At 42.3% G+C, this 18,685-nt stretch overlaps 1 long non-coding RNA gene and 1 pseudogene across 3 annotated transcripts; both read right to left on the bottom strand.

Annotated features, from left to right (window-relative positions):
- Positions 1-10,524: 10,524 nt before the first annotated feature.
- Positions 10,525-16,836, bottom strand: LOC106582598 (uncharacterized). Of its 3 annotated transcripts, none has more exons than XR_006761308.1 (6): positions 16,735-16,836; positions 15,651-15,821; positions 14,652-14,738; positions 12,416-12,477; positions 11,968-12,053; positions 10,525-11,674 (listed from the first exon to the last, which is right to left on the bottom strand). It is a non-coding gene; the product is annotated as an uncharacterized lncRNA (long non-coding RNA). The 3 variants fall into 3 exon arrangements; XR_006761307.1 differs by having other exon boundaries at positions 14,641-14,738; XR_006761309.1 differs by having other exon boundaries at positions 14,641-14,738; positions 16,792-16,823.
- A 408-nt stretch (positions 16,837-17,244) lies between these two features.
- Positions 17,245-18,345, bottom strand: LOC123723895 (methionine--tRNA ligase, cytoplasmic-like; annotated as a pseudogene).
- Positions 18,346-18,685: the final 340 nt, after the last annotated feature.

Raw genomic sequence — 18,685 nt, forward strand, 5'->3', positions numbered from 1 at the left:
ATGAAAGACGCTGAGCATCTAAAAAGAGCTTTCCCCATTTCTCATCCTCAACAATGAGACCAAGCTCATCATGCCACTTCATGCAAGCTTTCACAGGTTCATCGTTCCCCAACAGAGCTTGAAGCCTAGAGTACATGTAAGAAATGAAACCTTTTACCCCTTTCCTTTCCTTTCCAGCCACAGTTTATCAGTTATAGGTTTACTCATGGGCTGAGTCCTACCTCCCTGCTGAGTGGCAATATAATGCCTAACCTGTAGGTACTTGAAGAAATGAGTTTGAGGTAACTGAAAATGAGATGCCAGTTGATGAAAGGATAGTAGTTCACCTTCTCTATAGAGATTGCCAAGTGTTTTAATTCCTTTGTTGAACCAAGAAAATGTAATACCATCTCTCAGGGCTTTGGATAAGATGGGGTTATTATAGAAAGGTGTTTGTTCATATATAGATCTAAGCCCTTGTTTGTTTTTAATGAAAGGGTAATGAAAGGGTTGTTATTGAGACCTAGCAAAGCTTTACGTGGGCTAATAACACTCTGTCTCCAAGATGGTGAACTTGTTTTGGTATTTTGCCATACCCATGCAGCCTTTAACGGAGATGCCCAGTAATACAACTGGAAGTCAGGTAGAGTAAGTCCTCCTTCTGAGTATGGTTTGCATAAAAGTTGTGAGTTTCACTCTGGAGGGTTTCCCTTTCCACAGAAATGAAGAAACCTTCCTATTAAGTTGTTTGAAAAAAACCTTTGGGAATAGGAAAAGGAAAGGTTTGAAAAAGGTACAAGAATTGTGGTAATATATTCATCTTTACACAATTGACCCGCCCAATAAGAGAAATTGGTAAATCCCCAGTTGATATGTCTTAAAGATTTCAGAAGGAATTTGCAATCCAAGATATGTCATTTTCTGTGGTTTCCAAGAAAACAGCTGGTCTAAGATTGGGTTCTGTATAGCTGCCCTGTTAAAAGGCATAATTATACTCTTAGATAGGTTTATTTTATATCCTGAAAAGGTCCCATATTCTTTCAGGATGTGAACTAATGTTCGGAGTGAAATTTCGGGTTAAGTGAGGCAAAGCAAAATGTCATCGGCATATAGCGAGACCAGATGTTCACGCCCACCTATACGAACACCATGGATGGATGGATGAGATCTAAAAGCTTCTGCCAGTGGCTCTATAGACAAAGACAAAAGGAGCAGACTAGCAGGACAACCCTGTCTTGTGCCACGTGATAGGGAGAACTGTGAGGAAATGTTTCCATTAGTCAGGATCTGAACTACCGGACATTTATACAGTAATCTAATCAGACCTACATACTTAGGTCCAATATTCATTCATCCTCTGTAAAACTTCAAAACAGGTAGTTCCATTCTATGCGGTCAAAAGATTTTCCGCATCTAATGAAGCCGCCACTACAGGTTCTTGGTCATTCTCTACATAATGCATAATATTAAATCATCTTCTGACATTATCAGGAGATAAGCGGTTTCTTACAAAGCCTGTTTGGTCCATATCAACCAAGTCCGGAAGAACCTTATCCAGGAGCTATGAGTTTCGCAAGAATCGATAGTGTTCAATAGAGATATTGCTCTATACGACCCACAAAGCAGAGGATCTTTCCCAGGTTTTAACAAAACTGTGATCAGTGCCTGTTCAAGTGTGTCTGGGAGCTTTCATGTCTCTATGGCATAATTAAACATACTGCAAAGAGGCTCAATTAGTTTGGGTAAAAAGGATTAATAGAATTCAATAGGGAATCCGTCTAACCCTGGTGATTTTCCACCAGCAGTGTTGAAAATGGATTCCCTAATTTCCTCTGATGTAATCTCTTTCTCCAAGTGCTCTCTATCCTCATCAGTTAAAATTTGTAAATTGAGTTTGTTCAAAAACTCATTCATTGTGGCAGGGGCATCCCCTTCAGACTTGTACAATGTTTCATAAAACTCCCTGAAGACTAGATTAATTTCCTCAGGACTGTGAACAACTGTGTTATTGGGCAGCTTAATAGAGCTAATAACTCTGCTAGCGTCCTCTTGTCTTATCTGCCAAGCAAGCAACTTTCCTGCTTTATCTCCATGTTCGTAGTGGTTTTGTTTTGTTCTCCTAAGAGCATTTTCCGCTTTATGGGTCGTCAGGGTGTTATATTCCAATCGCTTTGAGTCTAATTTTTGTAGAGTTGAGTCGTCAAATGTTACACTATGTTCATTTTCCAGATCTCTAATTTCATTCTCCAACGAATCTACTTGAGCCTTATACATCTTACGAGCACCTGAACTAAAGGATATGATTTGCCCCCTCAGATATGCAAGGAGAGCTTCCCATAAAATTAGGAGGGAGGCAGAGTTGTTATTGGTGCTAAAAAATATGTCTATGAGTGTTCAGAAATGTTACAAATATGGGATGATTTAGTAAGTATGTGCCAAACCTCCATCTTCTTGAGGGTGGTTGTGTTCTACTGACTGGTACTGAAGCCAGCAGGGCAGAATGATCTGATATACATCTTGGTAAGTACTTACACCCAGTAGTTAAACTTCCCTTGGCTGCAGGAATAAGAAATAACTGTTATGGACTGGGGAGTAAAATGAGTATTCTTTAACCTTTTGGTTGTGAAATACAAGTCCAAAATGTTTCATTTCTGCTTTTAAAATTTTAGCTGCCTGTGTGAGGTTGATACTATTAGAGGAAGATCAATCACTGGAAGGGTCCAGTACCAAGTTAAAATCCCCTGCCATTATTATCTCTGATGATGGGCACGTTAACTTCAAAAATACATCTTGGTAAAATGTAGGATCATCATGGTTAGGCCCATACACATTCACAATGGTAATGGGCTCAGTGTTAATGAAACCTTGAATGATCACAAACCTACCCCCTTTGAATTTAATCTGAGATTGTATCTGAAAGGGGCAATGCTTATTAACGAATATGGCCACCCCTCTTGCCCGAGAGGTGAAAGATGAATAGTACACTTGGCCCACCCACTCTCTCTTCAGTTTATCATGCTCAGAGTCAGTCAGGTGTGTCTCCTGAAGAAGAGCTATATCAACATTATGCTGCTTTTAGATAATTCAGAATGCGTTTGCGCTTGACTGGGCATTTAGTACCCCTAATGTTAAGTGTCATAAATGTATAGTTATTAGGTGCCGACATCTTTAAAGAAAATAAGAAATAGGGAAAAAGAAACAAAATTGCGTTGTGTATACAACTTGTACAAAATGTAATTATGAAAGTATAAAGTAGTTAACATCTCGTGAGCTAATACCCTGACCCTACCACAAACCCACCCAACCCCCTCCCCAACTGAGGGAGTTAAAGAACCCATACCCTTAAACGCTAGTCTTTAAGCGAGATGTACCTGCTATGCATAGCATCGCTCAAATTAGGTTAATTCTAAATTATAAGTATATGGAATTAGAAGTAAATGTATCAGAAATTGTGTAATATAAATATAATTATAAAAACACAGTTTTCTACAGGTTTTATATCCAATTTTCGGTATAAATAGCCTCAAATATAGTGCATTTGTAAAGTATTCAGACCCCTTGACTTTTTCCACATTCTGTTACATTACAGCCTCATTCTAAAATGGATTAAATCGGTTTTTTTCTTTATCAATCTACACACAATACCCCATAAAGTTATTTTTTTTTTTTTTTACATTTTTGCAAATTTATTAAACATAAAAAATGTAAATATCACATTTACAGTACATAAGTATTCAGACCCTTTACTCAATACTTTGATGAAGCACCTTTGTCAGCGATTACAGCCTTGAGTCTGCTTGGGTATGACGCTACAAGCTTGGCACACCTGTATTTGAGGAGTTTCTCCCATTCTTCTCTGCAGATCCTCTCAAGCTCTGTCAGGTTGGACAGGGAGCGTCGTTGCACAGATATTTTCAGGTCTCTCCTGAGATGTTTGATCGAGTTCAAGTCCAGTCTCTGGCTGGGCCACTCAAGGACATTCAGAGACTTGTCCCGAAGCCACTCCTGCGTTGTCTTGGCTGTGTGCTTAGGGTCGTTGTCCTGTTGGATGGTGTGGTGGCTAATTTCCGCATTACCAAATGAGGAGTTACAAACACACCAGTTCGAGTTAAACTACATCTTTAATACTTAAGATACTTTTGCAAAAGTTCTCTCGAATGAACCAGGAAGGTGATTACTGAATTGCTACAGGGATCTTTTATAGCAACGATACCCCCTTCAACGTACATTGACAAACCACAGATACTTAGTAACAGTTCACAAAGGTTAAGTTTTGTATGACAGATATCAATAAAACACATCAGACAGTAACTGCTATGTCAACAGGATTAATTGTATAGCCCAGTATCTGGTCCCCTTAGAACTGTCCCTCCCTGGTACGGTATTGAACACAAACACCATTTCACCCAATTGCATATATCAATTGTCAACTCCAGATACTCCCATCTCAAGCAAACCCCCTCTTGACCCCACTCCTGGACAGGCTCACTGGAGGGAGTGAGCCTCTAGGCCATATATTATCACAGGATAAGTGTGAGATCTAAGAGAGGACATACAATGGTCCAGACATTGCCATAATCCTCCCCACAATAAAGAAAAGGAGGGTGTGACTTGCTCACAGACATTGTGGAGACAAGTCATTGGTTCCCCATTAATCACGCCATCCCTTCACATGGTTTAAGAATTAGGTAAAGACACATTCCCATGATGACAAGTCTGACCTCTCCCCTCTCTGGGCCCCAAGTGCCTGAGCCCCAGCTAAGGTAGACATGCAACTGAAAAGACACCAGAGTCCAATGGACACTTTCTAATGACAAGTATCTCACATTAGCATATTATACTAATAAAACATCTTAATTATCTATTTTACCCAACTAATTCTGATTCGTCCACGACAAAGGTGAACCCTCACTCCAGTCTGAGGTCCTGAGTGATCTGGAGCAGGTTTTCATCAAGGATCTCTCTGTAATTTGATCCGTTCATCTTTCCCTCAATCCTGAATAGTCTCCCAGTCCCTGCCGCTGAAAAACATCCCCACAGCATGATGCTGCCACCACCATGCTTCACTGTAGGGATTGTGCCAGGTTTTCTCCAGACATGACGCTTGGCATTCAGGCCAAAAAGTTCAACTTTGTTTCATCAGACCAGATAATTTTGTTACCCATTGTCTGAGTCCTTCAGGTGCCTTTTGGCAAACTCCAAGCAGGCTGTCATGTGCCTTTTACTGAGGAGTGGCTGCCATCTGTCCACTCTACAGTGTTGGATTTCGTCCAACAACATTTTTGCTGGCCCACCATGGTTCCTGTTTCTCTGCATTCGTTGCGGCATGTACTGTGTGTGCGCAGAACAAGACTCCGTGGCAAGCTCCGGCTGGCCTCCTTCAACCACTTCCTGTCTCTCACCGCCCATGGTACAATATATCCTTGGACTTCGTCAAGGGCCTCCCTCCGTCTGATCGCAACACCACCATCTTTACGGTGGTGGACCGGTTTTCTAAAGCCGCCCATTTTATTCCCCTTCCTAAGTTGCCCTTAGCTAAGGAGACGGCCCAGCACGTCTTCCGGATCCACGGACTGCCAGTCGACATGGTCGCCGATCGCGGTTACCAGTTCTTGTCCTGGTTCTGGAAGGCGTTCTGCACCCTTATTGGGTTGTCAGGCCAGCCTGTCCTCTGGTTTTCATCCCCAGTCCAACGGCCAGTCGGAGCGAGCTAATCAGGACCTGGAGACGACTCTTCGCTGCCTCGTCTCCACTAATCCCACCACCTGGAGCCAGCAACTCGTGTGGGTGGAATATGCTCACAACACCCTTCCCTGTTCTGCTACGGGCCTCTCGCCTTTTGAGTGTTCCCTAGGTTATCAGTCCCCGCTCTTCCTGGAGCAAGAGGCACACCTTCTGCCCAGATGTTCGTCCGTCGTGGTCACCGTACTTGGAAGAGAGCCCGGGCCGCTCTTCTCAAGACCACCTCCAGGTACCGATGACAGGCGGATCACCACTGGACCCCTGCTCCCGTCTTGGTCAGAGGGTATGGTTGTCCACCTGGGATCTGACCCTTCGGGTGGAGTCCTACAAACTTTCCCTCCGTTTTATCGGTCCTTCCCCCATCTCTAAAGTCCTTAGCCCCTCTGCTGTGCGTCTTCTGTTGCCCCGTACCCTCTGTATACATCCCACTTTTCATGTGTCCAGAATTAAACCTGTCTCACAGCCCTTTATCTCCTGAACCCAGCCCTCATCGCTGAGTTCCACCGCCGGCACCCCGGTCAACCAGGTCTTTGTGCTCGTCTCCACCTCCCTCCAGGTGTCGCCCATCTTCCCCGGGGCATTTATACCTGTGTTCTTTATTTGTCTGTTGCCAGTTCGTCTTGTCTTTTCAGGTCTTACCAGCGTGCTTTCCCGTCTTCCTTTTTCTCAAATTCGGTTTCCTAGTTTTCCCGGTTCTGACCCCGAGCCTGCCTGCCGTCCTTTACCTGCCCGATTCTAACCTAATTACAAACCTCTTCCTGCCCTGATTCCGAGCCTGCCTGCAGTCCTGTACCTGCCTGACTTTGACCTGATCACGAACCCCTGCCTGTGCTCAACCTTCCCTTTGCCTGCCCTGTGTTTACAATTAATCATCAGAGAACTGTACTATACGCCTCCTGGGTCTGCATCTGGGTCATATCCTGAGTTGAAATAATGAGGTTATTTTACCCATTGGTCAAAAGATGCATTTTTGATTGGACACACCACAAAATGCTACTCATATTACAGAGAAAGTGGTAAAGCTTCATACACATGAAACATTATGGAGGCTTAAAGGTCCAAAATGTTCCAACATCAATTCATTATTTCTCAATTATGCTTTAAGATACAAATGTCAAATATACTGTATGTCAACAACCCTTCCTCCGAAGAACCCTTCTTTGGATACAATTTCTAGAAAATCTTGTTTTTTCTTTTGAATGTTGTGTGCCTTCCCTGTAGCTCAGTTGGTAGAGCATGGTGTTTGCAACGCCAGGGTTGTGGGTTCGATTCCCACGGGGTGCCAGCAAAAAATTTTATGAAATGTATGCATTCACTACTGTAAGTCGCTCTGGATAAGAGCGTCTGCTAAATGACTAAAATGTAAAAAATGTGTGAGGAATTATCCCTGTATCCTATGGGCATTAGGCCTATGGGCTTATCCAAGTGCTGCTAGAGTAGTGGAGCAGATCTGACGGTCAGATATATAACACAACTCTGAAAATGGTCTTCTATTTTACAGTTTCTATTGCTGCCATGGCGCCTAGTGGCAGCCTAGGCCAGAGAGCTCATGTAAACTTTAGTTTTCAATAGCTAAATGGGTACAGATCAAATCATAATATCATGAATTGGATTCCTGGCTGTAGATCTATGAAAAACAATGGTCAACAAGCTAGCTAGTGCTAACTAGCCAGTGTCTGTTTTCATGTTAATTACATTACTACTGACTTTGGGTTGTTTTTCCACAAACAGTGACCCAAGAGGAGGCTATTATTTTTAAATGACTTCCTGTTGTTTATTTCACTTAACAAGCGCTTTGAGATGTCTATAATGAAAAGTGCTATAAAAGTTGTATATACAGTTGAAGTCAGAAGTTTACATACACCTTAGCCAAATACATTTAAACTCAGTTTTTCACAATTCCTGACAATTAATCCTTGAAAAAATTCCCTGTCTTAGGTCAGTTAGGATCACCACTTTATTTTAAGACTGTGAAATGTCAGAATAATAGTAGAGAGAATGATTTATTTCAGCTTTTATATCTTTCATCACATTCCCAGCGGGTCAGAAGTTTACATACACTCAATTAGTATTTGGTAGCATTGCCTTTAAATTGTTTAACTTGGGTCAAACGTTTCGGGTAGCCTTCCACAAGATTCCCACAATAAGTTGGGTGAATTTTGGCCAATTCCTCCTGGTGTAACTGAGTCAGGTTTGTAGGCCTCCTTGCTCGCACACGCCTTTTCAGTTCTGCCCACATATTTTCTATAGGATTGAGGTCAGGGCTTTGTGATGGCCACTCCAATACCTTGACTTTGTTGTCCTTAAGACATTTTGCCACAACTTTGGAAGTATGCTTGGGGTCATTTTCCATTTGGAAGACCCATTTGTGGCCAAGCTTTAACTTCCTGACTGATGTCTGGAGATGTTGCTTCAATATGAGATGTTGCCTCATGATGCCATCTATTTTGTGAAGTGCACCAGTCCCTCCTGCAGCAAAGCACCCCCACAACATGATGCTGCCACCCCAGTGCTTCACGGTTGGGATGGTGTTCTTCGGCTTGCAAGCCTCCCCCTTTTTCCTCCAAAAATAACGATGGTCATTATGGCCAATCAGTTCTCTTTTTGTTACATCAGACCAGAGGACATTTCTCCAAAAACTACAATCTTTGTCCCCATGTGCAGTTGCAAAAAGTAGTCTGGCTTTTTTTTATGGCGGTTTTGGAGCAGTGGCTTCTTCCTTGCTGAGTGGCCTTTCAGGTTATGTCGATATAGGAATCGTTTTACTGTGGATATAGATACTTTTGTACCTGTTTCCTCCAGCATCTTCACAAGGTCCTTTGCTGTTGTTCTGGGATTGATTTGCACTTTTCGCACCAAAGTACGTTCATCTCTAGGAGACAGAACGCGTCTCCTTCCTGAGCGGTATGATGGCTGCGTGGTCCCATGGTGTTTATACTTGCTTACTATTGTTTGTACAGATGAACGTGGTACCTTCAGGTGTTTGGAAATTGCTCAAGGATGAACCAGACTTGTGGATGTCTACAATTTTTTTCTGAGGTCTTGGCTGATTTCTTTTGATTTTCCCATGATGTCAAGCAAAGAGGCACTGAGTTTTCTGGAATTTTCCAAGCTGTTTAAAAGGCACAGTCCACTTAGTGTATGTAAACTTCTGACCCACTGGAATTGTGATACACTGAATTATAAGTTAAATAATCTGTCTGTAAACAATTGTTGGAAAACTTAATTGTGTCATGCACAAAGTAGATGTCCTAATCGACTTGCCAAAACTATAGTTTGTTAACAAGACATTTGTGGAGTGCTTGAAAAATGAGTTTTAATGACTCCAACCTAAGTCTATGTAAACTTCCGACTTCAACTGTATATATATTTTTTTACATTTCCATTTAAATTGCAAGAGTAGGGGACAGACAAGCACAATCCACTGAGAAACCTTTGACGTGACAAAATGTCTGTTTTTCTGTCTGTGGGCCCTGTCATTGCCGCCACACCAGAAGTATTCCATACAAAAGAAACATAATATTTATACCAAACATAGTTTCAATAAAGTTCTGTAAAGCACATTAGCTTGTCTTGGTAAACAGATAATCTGTCTGGGTTCAACACAGTTCTGAAGGTTATTTAGCTCTGTGAGCTGTGGCAGGCAGCCTCGGTCTTAAGAAACACAGCGCGCCAGTGACCAGTGCTCGATACAGACACTCTGCAGCACAAAACACAATTCACTTGAATCCCTTCAGAATGCACCTGTATGGGGGCATACATCTGCGAGAGAAACAACATGCCAGGGACCAGTGCGCGAAACACAATTCCCTTGAATCACCTCAGAGTGCACCTGCGTGAGAAACTGCAAGAAAGGTATGTTAGCTTGTTTGTTTGATTAACGATAGCTAGCCAACTAGTTAACTACATAAGCTAGCTAAACCTAAAAACTCTAACATTTAGATTTATAATATTGCTGCGACAATTGTAACAGCAATTAGCTATCCAATATTCACAAGTATGTTGATGATAGAAACATGGTTAACTAACGTTACTAGTCTAGCAAGTTAGCTAGCTAGTTCGTTTGGAACTGTACCAAGTGCAAGCAAGATTTTTCTCAGATGAGTTTATTTAAATTTTTCCAACCACAGTAGCGAAAGGGAAAGGGCGCAGGGACAAGAGGGGAGCAGGGACAAGAGTGTCAGGTAACGTTAACTTAGCTAGCTAACGTCAAATCAGCCTGAATTAACTGAAACTTTCTTTAGTTAACTAACTCTTTAAAAGCTTAAGCTTCAGTTTTTATATCAAGAGTATGGCTTACTTTACTAGACAGAGAAGAGGCAGAATCCCAGGAGTGAGGTAGGGATGGATGCATGAGGGATAGAATGGAGGAGAGAAGAGAGCCAGGAGGGGAGATTGAAGGAGAAAAGGAGAGAGGAGAACAGAGGAAAGGAGTGAGCCAGGAAGGGAGATGGAAGGAGAAAAGGAGAGAGGGGAGCAGAGAGAATGAGAAAAGAGGAGTAGATAAAAAAGGAGAGGATAGGAGGGAGGAGTAAGGCCAAGTGCGCACCACCGGCAATCCGGATGGGACCCAAAGTGGCTTAAAATTGACAGACTGAAGCCGTGGCTATATAATAGGCCACATGGTTAGTCAAAATTCCTTTAATTAGGCTAAGGGCTAAAAATAAATATGCATATTTAATCTGTACTAGTCTACAGCATTATGTGTTTATTTCTGAGCCAACTCCACCAGGACCTCGATGACCCAATGGGTCTGGTTGCATTCAACATCAAGGAGGAGAGGGAGAGGCCAGGTGGAGAAGACCAAGAACAGGGAGCAGTTCTGGGTTTGGTTCAGAGAGGAGGTAAAAACATTTGTTTTCAAATGCTGTGATGAAACCAACGTTACATCATGTGTGTTGGATAAACTAAAACAAACAGCTATTAATCACTTATTTTCTGCTTTGTGCTGTAATTAGGTCATGGATCCATATCTTGTTGGCCTCCAGGACAGCCTAGGCTGGAGATTCCAACACCTGGAGATTCTGGGGGCCTTCAGTATGTTGGGACCTCAGGCTGCGTTCTATAGTGAGAGGATAAACACCTTTAACCTGACCCTCCTCTCCAGGCAGTTATTGCAAGTGCTAGAGGCTGCTGTGCTGCAAGAGTGGCCCTCTTACAAGCAACATGTGCTTGTTGGATCATTCAAGGTATGGCATGAGTGTGACAATCTTTTGAAGAGGACATTTTAGGCCAGTGTTGCCCAACCCTTTTTCCTGTTGAACTACCACTCTGTTGGCTCTTCTTTAATGTTGTACATCTTTTAGTTTTTCATGTATTTCAGGGGTTGGACCAGCGGACGACAATGACAAAGCTGACCTCGCAGTTTGATGAGTGGGGGCAGTCCACCCCTGCCTTAGCCAGCTGGCAGCAATCGCACTGACTTTACCAGTGTCTTACGTTAATTGTGAGAGGGACTTCGCTGCAATGAAACAAGTAAGAACATTTGAATTTGAAAGTAGATCCTCTTTGTCCCTCACCCTTCTCCTATTATTCTTTATTTATTTATTATTTATTTATTCCACTAACTTTTCCTCCACAGCTAACACATTTTCCAGAGGAAACACTGGTGTGTACTAAATAGTTTTTCTTCCAGAAAAGAAAAGAGATGGGATAGCACCATCCATTTGTCAGTCTATATGGAGCGGTAATGCTATCAACTCAACTTTTAAGGAGAAATACTACTTAGCTTATAAATGCATAACAACACGTTGATAGTCTGTTGGTGTGTAACTTGGTTGTGTGTAGCCTGTTTACAGTGTGTGTGTGTAGCCTGTTCTTTACTTGACTTTGTCCATGAGGTTGATGTCCTGCTTCAGCTCCCATCCCACCTGGGACAACAGTCTCTTATCCTCCTGCTGAAGCTACATAGCAGGGACACAGTTCTCAAAGAACTTACTGACAAACACCAGCTCTGAGAGAGGGACGAGTGAGAGAGAGAAAGAAAGCAAATAAGAGTTCATCACCTCCTTACCATTCCCAATGTGTTGACTTCAGCACTTACATAGGCCTAAATGAATCATTCCAATACTTATAATTTATTAATGACTTAATATAAATTAATCAGCTACTAGCTACCTACTTGAACTACTTGAATAATAGATTAGTAATTTCCAGGTTTAGATTTTCAGTTCTTGGTACTCTGCTTTCTCCTGACCTGGACAAACTCCTGACCCGTCAGTATCTGAGTTCTAGCTTTCTCCCTACCTGTTGATGATGTTGCCCAGGTTATTGAGCAGTTCAGAGTTGTTCTGGATGGCCATGTCGGCCCAGGAGAAGGCAGAGTCCTGTCCCTTGGGGCAGAGGTAGAGCAGGTAGAAACGCCACATGTCAGATGGGATGCCTGTATCCTTGGCCATGTCACCAAACACACCACGAATCTTAGAGAACTTGTGTCCTCGTAGTTCAGGTACTCTGAGCTAAATTCATATAGATTGATTTAAATTAAACTCCTTGAGCAGCGGTTTATACGCTTTTATCCAGAGCAATTAACAATTCAAGTGCATTCAACTAAAGAAGGTGTAAGAACCACATAACTAGCATTTGCAAGTCTTCGAAAATAGAGAATTTAGCAACAATCACATAGCTAGAATAATAAAATAAGAATTGTGCTTCATAAATGTACTGGACTGTCTCTGGTGTATGTGTGTGTTACCTGTCCAGGTGGTTGACCAGAGCAGGGGGACACAACACAGTGTAACGGTTATACAGCTCTACCTGGTGGTCAAATACAGGAATGACATGTTATAATACAATTCCATCTAGCGGCAGACAGAGGAATGACAGGTGTGAACATGTCTGGATCAAAGCAGATGAGTTGAGCGGTTGGAAATCCCGCGCACCACTTCATGTGATTTCCTACCACTCCGCTAAAAATGCTCTGCACTCACAGGAAAAAAAGCTGCTGCTCCAAATTCACTCCATTCATTAAAATCACAATTTAACTAACACCCATCTATTTTTGTGACTACCTGGACCTACCAATTGGTTTTTAAGTATTGAAACCAAAGCATATGGATTTGAATGAAAAGTATTTCAATAAACATGAAAAGGTGAACGTAAGATGCGAACATCATTTCAAATAGGCTACATGTCATATTAACAGAATATAAACACTCTAAATAGGTCAGGAGCCAGACAGTGAGCCTAAGAAGGAACGGAAATTGTGGACAGACTATGTAAACACACAGTGCATTGGGAAAGTATTCAGACCCCTTGACTTTTTCCACATTTTGTTACCTTACAGCCTTATTCTAAAATGTATTAAATTGTTTTTTTTTCTTCATCAATCTACACACAATACCCCATAATGACAAAGCAAAAACAGGTTTTTAGAAACTTCTTCCATTTAAGAATGATGGAGGTCACTGTGTTCTTGGGGACCTTCAATGCTGCAGAAATGTTTTGGTACCCTTCCCCAGATCTGTGCCTTGACACAATCCTGTCGTCTCAGAGCTCTACGGACAAGTCCTTCGACCTCATGGCTTGGTTTTTGCTCTGTCATGCACTGTAATCTGTGAGACCTTATATGGACAGGTGTTTGCCTTTCCAAATAATGTCCAATCTATTGAATTTACCACAGGTGGACTCAATCAAGTTGTAGAAACATCTCAAGGATTACCAATGAAAACAGGATGCACTTGAGCTCAATTTCAAGTCTCAGCAAAGGGTCTGAACACGTATTTACATAAGGTATCTGTTTTATATTTTTTTTATAAATGTGCAAAAAATTCAAAAAACCTGTTTTCGCTTTGTCATTATGGGGTATTGTTTGTAGATTGCTGAGGATAGTTTTTTCTATTTAATCCATTTTAGAATAAGGCTGTAACGTAACAAAATGTGAAAAAAGTCAAGGGGTCTGAATACTTTCTGAAAGCACTGTAAAATGGTACCGTAGATCTGTCATGATACATTGGGGTGTGTGAGATAGAGCAGCATTAGTTCCGGTACTTTGGACAAATCACAATTTCGCAGATCTTAGCATCTGTCACATTTCTGAAGGTTGGGGACATAGACTTGCCCAAACCTTGCAGAGAGAGAGGGTGGAGCTCTCTGTTCTGGTTCCGATCTCTTCTCTCTTAAGACGTATAGACGAAAAAAAAATCTGCAATATGTACTTTTTTGGGCGACCCTACCATATTCACATAGAATGTGAGTTATAGATCGGTTATTTTCATTGAAAGCAAGTCTATGCTTCCGTTCTTAAGTTTTGTTTTTGCGTCTTTTACTTTAGGTTTTGTACACCAGCTTCAAACAGCTGAAAATACAATATTTTTGGTTATGCAAAATATATTTCACAGCGGTTAAGATGGTACAAAGATTCTCTTCACTATAGTTGCTTGTTTTGTCACGAACTGAAATTAGGCAAACTATTGGTCTTCCGCCAGCATGGCCAGCATGGTGTGTGCAACGCCAATGGTTGTGGGTTCGATTCCCATGTGGGGCCAGTACAATTTTTTTTAAAATAAAATGCACGAAATGAAATGTATGCATTCACTACTGTAAGTCGCTCTGGATAAGAGCGTCTGCTAAATGACTTAAATGTAAAATTAAGATTTAGCAACCAGGAAATGGCAGAGCGATTTGTGCATCTTTAATCGAGCATCTGACCAATTCCGCAAGACTTTAGTTCTGGGTTAACCGAGATTAGGCCAGCACCAACGCACCTGGTTCAATTAATAAAGGTCTTGGTAATTATTTAATTAATGAATTAAATAATTTGTGAATCTGGCATGTTAGCTAGTGCTGCGCTGGGGGAAAAAAGAAGCTCTTCAGGATCGAAAATGGTGACCACTATCTTAGGAGTTGACTCAGTAGTAGAATAGAACTGAAGCCAATAGTTATGCTGATATATAGTATGACGTGAATTGTTGAACATACCTGCTACATACCTTCTTCCACCACTTCTCCCATTGGTCAGTGTAGTTGGCTGTGATGGACAGGTAACCAATAGGAGTATCAAACCACACTTAGAACACCTGCAGAAGAAAGAAGAGGAAGACAAATGACATTGTTAGTGTGTGTTTGTGTGGAAAGCTAGACAGTAAGCGAAGAAAGAGAGAAAAACTCCAAACAACGCATTCAGAGCAGAATTAGGCCAGTTCCCTCGAATACCCCCAAAAATAGCCACCAAAATGTTAGAATAATGTAAAAACAAGTGACCACCACTCTTACCATTACAAAGCCCTCAAATGCCAAGAAGTGACCATAGGGAAGAGTCCCCTCAGCCAGCTGGTCCTGAAGCTAAGTTTACTAATCACTACCAACAAAGACTCAGGATAGCACTGTCCATCATAGACAGATCTGGCTACCCAGAGAGGAAAGGTTGTGCTCACTCTTCCCTCAGAGAAAGGTCGAGACAGAGCTGCATTTTCTCCTACACTGCGAGAACATGCAGACTTATGAAAACAAAATCCAAATAGTTTTAATCAAAAACAGAAAAGGAGAAAATCCTATATCTTTTGGGAGAAAACCCCTTTTGTGCCATATTAGCTGCAAAATATGTAGCTTCCTGCCACACCTGTAGGGTTTAGCCAGTGGAACAACCAACCAAAGCAATAACATTGCTACCTGTGTCTTTCTCACTATTTCATTATTGTCCTCATTCATTGCTTACTGTATTGCCCTGTAAATTGTTATCACTCATTATTATTATTTATTTTTCCTTTTAATATCTATCTGTGTCATCAAAGATTTGATATGTGTCTATGTTTGCTTTGGGAATGTATGTGGTAACACCTTCCATGCCAATAAAGCTTTTTGAAATTGAATTGAGAAAGAGGAACAGAAAGAAAGAGAGCCAGAGAGAGGAAGAGAGAGAGAGAAGGATGAGAGAAAGAGAGAGAGAGACCGACAGAGAGAAAAGCACTGAGGTTGACTGTGTCTGGTACCTTGTCAGAGAAGTTGAGGTGAGGTACGGGGGTTCCCCACTTCAGGTCCCTGGTGATACAGCGGGATTTGAGTGCGTCCCTCAGCCAGGACCATGTGATCTGTTTGGCGTTGGCCATCCAGTCTCCTGACCCAGTAGACTTCTCCAGCTACTTGTCCAACTCAGCCTCCAACTGACCAGAGAGAAAAAGTGGTGTGATAGGGAGAGTGAAAGATAGAGAGAAATAGAGGCAGAGAGTGAGAGTTAGTTAGAACAGCTATAATATCTTTGCTTATACAGTGCATTCAGAAAGTATTCAGACCTCTTGACTTAAAATAAAATACGTTACAGCCTTATTCTAAAATTGATTAAATAGTTATGTTTTTTTTCAGGCCTCCTGAGTGGCGCAGCAGACCAGGTTCAATCCCAGGCTCTGTCGTGACCGGCAGTCCCATAGGGCAGAGCACAATTGGACCAGCGGCTTCGGGTTAGGGGAGGGTTTGGCCCGGGGGGCTTTAATTGGCTCATTGCGCTCTAGCGGCAGGCCAGGCGCCTACAGGCTGACCTCGGTCGTCAGTTGAACGGTGTGTCCTCAAACGCATTGGTACGGCTGGCTTCTGGGTTAAGCAAGCAGGTATTAAGGAGCACGATTTGGCAGGTCATTTTCGGAGGAAACATAACATTTTACATTCTGCTAAATGACGTAAATGTAAACAAAATTTGCAGACGCTCTTATCCAGAGCGACTTACAGTAGTGAATACATACATTTCATTTCATGCATTTTTTTTTTTTTTTGTACTGGCCCCCCGTGGGAATCGAACCCACAACCCTGGCGTTGCACACACCATGATGGCGTTGCAAACACCATGCTCTACCAACTGAGCCACAGGGAAGGCGCCTCTCCCGAGCCCAATGGGGAGTTGCAACGATTAGAGAAGAAAATAAAAAAACATCCTTATCAATCTACACACAATAGATTGATGAGGAATGACAAAGCCAAAATTGTTTTTTTTAGAAATGTTACCAAATTAATAAAAAATATAAAAGTGAAATATCACATTTACATAACTATTCAGACCCTTTACTCAGTACTTTGTTGAAGTACCTTTGGCAGCGATTACAGCCTTGAGACTTCTTGGGTGACACTACAAGCTTGGCACACCTGTATTTAGGGAGTTTCTCCCATTGTTCTTTGCAGATCCTCTCAAGCTCTTTCAGGTTGGATAGGGAGTGTCGCTGCACAGCTAAGTCCGGGCTCTGGCTGGACCACATCAAGCACATTCAGAGACTTGTCCCGAAGCCACTCCTGCATTGTCTTGGCTATGTGCTTAGGGTCATTGTCCTGTTAGAAGGTGAACCTTTGCCCCAGTCTGAGGTCCTGAGCACTCTGAAGCAGGTTTTCTGTGTATTTTGCTCCGTTCATCTTTCCCTGAATCCTGACTAGTCTCCCAGTCCCTCCTGGTGAAAAACATTCCCACAGCATGATGCTGCCACCCCCATGCTTCACTGTAGGGAGGGTGCCAGATTTCCTCCAGACGTGATGCTTGGCATTCAGGCCAAGAGTTCAATCTTGGTTTCATCAGACCAGAGAATCTTGTTTCTCATGGTCTGAGAGTCCCTTATGCGCCTTTTTTGCAAACTCCAAGCGAGCTGTCATGTGCCTTTTACTGAGGAGTGGCTTCCATCTGGCCACTAACATAAAGGCCTGATTGGTGGAGTGCTACCGAGATGGTTGTCTTTCTGGAAGGTTCTCCCATCTCCACAGAGGAACTCTAGAGCTCTGTCACCTCCCTGTCCAAGGCCCTTCTCCCCCGATTGCACAGTTTGGCTGAGCAACCGGTGTGTGTCTGTGTGTGCGCACTTTGGGCAGGTCCAGGAAGAGGTGTTTGGAGGAGCGGACCATGGGAGTTTGACTGCACACCTTACATTTAGACTCCTGGAGAGGAAAAAGGAGAGGATAGTTCGAATTTGGCTCATAATGACTCTGGATCTGGTTAACTCGTATGAACGTAGTCTTACCCTTCACCCGAATGTAATTTTTTTTAAAGTAAATAAAATGTAATTTAATGATTGATTAATGTATTGATTGCCTAGATTGCATAGAAGTAGTGATTCATAGTATGATAAGTACTAAAAAGTAGTATCCCTTCAGTCCCCTCACCCGTAGCTCCACAGCGTTGATGAGCCTGCCACACTTGTCACACTGGTCCGCTTGTGCCTCTGGGTAGGAGCAGAACGGACAGCTGCCCTCCACGAAACGGTCGGCTAGGAAACCGCAGCTGCTCCACTGTGTCCTCCAATAGGAAGCCTCGCTCGTGGAGACACCAGACGATGTTATGGGCTATCCTGAGAGAGAGAGAGAAGAGAAAAAAGTTCATTCGCATTCAACAGGAGATGAAATGTTGAAATGTTGGGCAGAAGCCGAATCAAACAACTGCGTTTAAAGATGGAATCCGTAGTAGGGGGAAACAGCACCAAACTGTCCACCACACGGCCGTTGTTAGTGTTTTTGTTGACGAAGCATAGGTGGGGAGCGCTGAGCAGCAAGGTAAAGAAAATGCAGTACATACAGTTGAAGTCGGAAGTTTACATAAACCTTAGCCAAATATATTTAAACTCAGTTTTTCACAATTCCTGACTTTGAATCCTAGTAAAACTTCCCTGTCTTAGGTCAGTTAGGATCACCACATTATTTTAAGAATGTGAAATGTCAGAATAATAGTAGAGAGAATGATTTATTTCAGCTTTTATTTCTTTCGTCACATTCCCAGTGGGTCAGAAGTTTACATACACTCAATTAGTATTTGGTAGCATTGCCTTTAAATTGTTTAACTTGGGTTAAACGTTTCGGGTAGCCTTCCACAAGCATCCCACAATAAGTTGGGTGAACTTCGGCCCATTCCTCCTGACAGAGCTGGTGTAACAGAGTCAGGTTCGTAGGCCTCCTTGATCGCACACACTTTTTCAGTTCTGCCCACGAATTTTTGATAGGATTGAGGTCAGGGCTTTGTGATGGCCACTCCAATACCTTGACTTTGTTAAACATAAGCCATTTT

The sequence above is a fragment of the Salmo salar genome, chromosome ssa22, assembly GCF_905237065.1.
Source record: "Salmo salar chromosome ssa22, Ssal_v3.1, whole genome shotgun sequence".
In the NCBI taxonomy this organism is placed as follows: Eukaryota; Metazoa; Chordata; class Actinopteri; order Salmoniformes; family Salmonidae; genus Salmo; species Salmo salar.